Source organism: Cavia porcellus, unplaced genomic scaffold (genome assembly GCF_034190915.1).
Source record: "Cavia porcellus strain 051 isolate PalLab524CR breed Dunkin Hartley unplaced genomic scaffold, mCavPor4.1 scaffold_23, whole genome shotgun sequence".
Lineage (NCBI taxonomy): Eukaryota > Metazoa > Chordata > Mammalia > Rodentia > Caviidae > Cavia > Cavia porcellus.
In genome coordinates this window covers 49,147,590-49,151,619 of record NW_026947506.1, presented here as the reverse complement: position 1 = coordinate 49,151,619, position 4,030 = coordinate 49,147,590, and the positions used below count along the sequence as shown (strand labels likewise).

At 43.6% G+C, this 4,030-nt stretch overlaps 1 non-coding gene across 1 annotated transcript; it reads left to right on the top strand.

The window, feature by feature from the left end:
• Window positions 1-937: 937 nt before the first annotated feature.
• Window positions 938-1,074, top strand: LOC134472567 (small nucleolar RNA SNORA2/SNORA34 family). Its single transcript, XR_010042455.1, has one exon. It is a non-coding gene; the product is annotated as a small nucleolar RNA SNORA2/SNORA34 family (small nucleolar RNA).
• The last annotated feature ends 2,956 nt before the right edge of the window (window positions 1,075-4,030 follow it).

Here is a 4,030-nt window from a genome sequence, read left to right as displayed (position 1 = left end):
AAACTGATTGTAAACCAAAGGAAGACACATTGCAAGCATAAGTCAGTTTCCCATTAATTGCATAATTTCTAAGGTGATACAGTGTATTTGCCTAAACTTATCTGTATGATAGTAAAAATTGTACACAACAGTAGTAGTGAAAGTTTATAACATGAATTTCTTGAAAAACCATGCACTTTTTATAGGCATCTGTGTGTAGCACATTTTCTGTATTCATAATTTCTAAGACACTTCTTTTTTATTCCCTTCAAAATTCTTGGCAGGTACCAAAATCTGTAGATTTCTAAGTCCCTTGTATAAAATAATCCTGTATTTGTAAGTGCATGATCCTCCTATATAGTTTGAATCATTTCCACGTTGCTTGTAGTAATGAATGCCATGTAAATGCTGTATAAATAGTTGTTATTGGTGATGAATGAAAGAAGTCCTATCCGTGTTCAGCTCACACCCACAATGTCTCGCTGTGTATTTTCCATCCATGGTGAAGGACTGACTGAGTTCCACCACTCTCATGTTCTTTCCCTTCCATCAGCTGACTGTGCAATCACGTGCTGCTCATCTGCCATGCATGTGGGGCTCCTGTAGGACCAGTAGCCGTTCACAGTCACTGTTGAGAACCCACTCCCCTTAGTAGGGTCTGACCACGATGTTAGTTTTGTTTGAATCAGTCCATCTGTGGATCCCTTGCATGTGGTTTAGTGTGGTGGTGAGATTTTATTGTGGGGGAGGGCTGCCTACACCGAGAGCCTGCTGGTCCCTTCAGACTTTAGTGGCTGTGGGCTGACTACATCCCATCTGTGAAGGGGAGAATAACATTTTTTGTGGTAGTGTTATGAATATCAAATTTATTAATAAGGGAATGAGTTCAGAAAAGTTTTAGGAAGACACTTAGCGTCTTAGGAAGTTGTTGATATTAGCTACTATATTACTTCCTTACCTGGCCCTGAATCAAGGCCGGCAGCTTCCTGACGCTGTTGGTTTCAGGCAGGAGCCTAAGGAGATGTCTTTCTACGGTCTGTTGGCCATTTGAGACTGTGGGCAGTGAAATGGTCAATTCATTAGAAAAAAACAGCTTGAAGCAACCCCTCCCCACCTGTTGAGCAGCTGTGAGCGTGGCAGGCTGTGGGCGGCCCAGGATGGGAGCCACCAGTGTTTACTGGGACTCATGCCATGCTGGGACCTGGAAACCATGCACCCCACTCCCACCTGTGAGCCTGTTCAAACAACACATCCCTCACCCCCATTAGCAAGTGGGAGCCAGTGATCTGGACATTCCTGAGAGGTTGATCATAGGCAATGCAACAAATAGAGGGATTTCCTTCTACCATCTCTTTGAAGGCAAATACTTTTATCCCTGTTTTGCTTTGTTCTAATTAATGGTGTTATTTTAGCCTGTTTCATTTTGTTGAACTTCAATATACATGAAAGTATGGACAGCTACTTTGAAGAGAACGAGAGACTCTATGACAGCCATTAGTGACTTCCCTATTGTCTGGTTTTGAAGACCTAAAACATCTTCCTCATTCTGTTGGGATCAGTTTTATACTATGTTGTTCTGTATGAATTCCCTGTATGTGAAGAGAACAAGAGATAATATGACAGATAGTGAAGATCTCAGGTTGTCCAGCTTTGAAATTTATATCTGTTACATTGCTTTCTTATGTCTTATTTTGTTCTGTTTTGTTGTGTTTAATTTTACCCTCTTTAAGATAAAAATTAAAACAATTATTTGCTTAGTGTTTTATAATTTTCAGAGACATTTCCATTTTTTAGATCGTTAATATCTTTCTTTTTTACTTTATTTTTTTTGGTATTGGGGATTGAACTCATGACCTCACACTTGCCAGGCAGGCGCTTATGCTGCTGAGCTAAATCCCTGGCCCTGTTAATGTCTTTCAATAATTCTATGAGACAGGAAGGCATTTGAACAAAGGGTAAGTGGTGCCGCAGACATCCAAGTTCTTAGAGTAGCCGTGTTTCATGCGGAAGAAAAATTACTGTTCCAAAATTGTAGCTAGGCTGCTGGGGAAATTCTACATCACCTTGTTTCTCTTGGCTCATTGTTGATTCCTTTGATAATTCAGGATCCCAAGTTACCCAACCTTTCTGGATTTTTATATTCATATAAAAAATCTTCTTAACTGCAATGGCTCTACCACTTTGGTTGTGGATGAGGATGAGGGAGGTGGACCACAAGACTTAGGGAAGACTGAGAGCTCGCTTCTCCTCCCAGTCTCTGAAGCCTATTCCTCAGAACAGTGCAGCTTAAATTATTTTTACAGAAGAGGAAATTGAGGCACAAACAAGATTCACAGCCTGCTAAGCTCTGGACGGCCTCACTCAGGCCATCACTATCTGAGCTTCTCGTTACGAGTTTCTTGTGTCCATTGCTGCCGCGATTTCTGCCCCGAGAGTCCACCCAGTGAGTTCCCTGGCCCTGTCTCTCTTTAGCAGAGACCTATTTTGGTCCTGGTTTCAGTTACTGGGATTCTAATAACAGCCTGGTGCTGAGGTGTCAGGGGGTGAAATACTTTAGTACAAGAGCATCCCAGAAAGTGGTCTCTGTTATTCAGAAAGCTGCTCAGGGAGAGCATCCTGGCCTGGAAAATCTGTGTCTTTATCAAAAGAAAGACACTCCCTCTACCAAGGTTCTCACCACCTTTCACTTAGAAGAGGAAGTCATGGTAAATAAAAAATGTGCATAGGTCTTAATGTTTGTCCCATTACAGAAAAGACTCAGGCATCCCAGGAGACTCCGCCATTACCTTTATGAGCTCTGGACCATGGTTAAAACACCCCAATCTCCCCAGCAGTTTTAAAGTTTTTTTGAATAAATGGGGGAAAACACATAATCCCAAACATCGATCACTCCAAAAATGTGCCTCCCTCTGTGAAAATGGAAAATCTGACCTTTCTTTCTTCCACATTTCAGATGCAAGAACTATTTGATCCTAAAGAAAAGAAACTTGGAATGTGCAAGGGGTTTCCGCTGACTGAATAACTCCATGCACAGCTCGGCTGTATCGATTCACCATACCCTTCAGTTTTCAGATTTATTTAGGCTCCTGGTTTCTTTCAAGGCACTCCAGTGACTTCTCACTCTGCTCTCTTCTAATGGGCTGGGTCCAGCTTTCCCTCCAGTGAATATGCTGGTCCATCTGGCTGCCAGGCTAAAGAAATGGACCCCTGTGGTTCTTTCCGCAGGAGCATCTGGGCTTTGATGGCTTCTCCCCCAGAGGGCTGCAGCATTTCAGGGCACTCTTGGTGGATGGAGCTGGCATCCTGAGAAAAAGGTGGCAGGGAGCAGGAGGATGGGGATAAAGACTGGTTTCTATGGCATCCACATAATGGGCAAGGGAGAGTCAAGCACTTCCTGTGCCCCATTAAGCTGGGGGATGGGGCTTTTAAAAATGAACCTCCTGGTTACATGGAAGAGATTTGTAGGGAATGCAAAGAGGAAAGTTTTTCTGTTTCTCATCCTTCAGGCTGTCTTGATATAGAAATGACCCAATTCTGGTCTGGGGATGGAGTAATGAACAGAGCTGGTAAAGGCCCTTGGTGTTTCACATTAGGCTGGCTGATGGGGTTTCAATCAAACCGTCCCTCTGAGAGCCACCTGGCCACTCAGGCATCCTGCCAGGCCTTGGGTCACTGCGAGATCAACCCTGGCTACAGTTGCTCCCTCTCCCTGGGATTTTCTCGTGCTTTAGTGTTGCTTGCATGGGAAACCAATTTGCTTCCTTTCTGCAGGACTGCAACTTGTGAATAAAATATATCCCTCCCTCTTCCTGGGCCCCACACTGTCTGTACAAACAAGCTCCTCTCCTCGTGCTCCGTGTATCTTGTGAGATTGCACTGCCTCCCTGCAATGGCTGCTGCTGTGGAGCAGTGTGAGGTCCCCAGCAACACCTTAATTGCGACTCTCCTTCCTGGCTTTTTCCAGAACACCAGGAATCTCTCACATCTCATTTATATTTCTTCAAAGGTGAAGTCTGTTTCATCTTCTTTGTGGTTTTTGCTGTAGATTAAA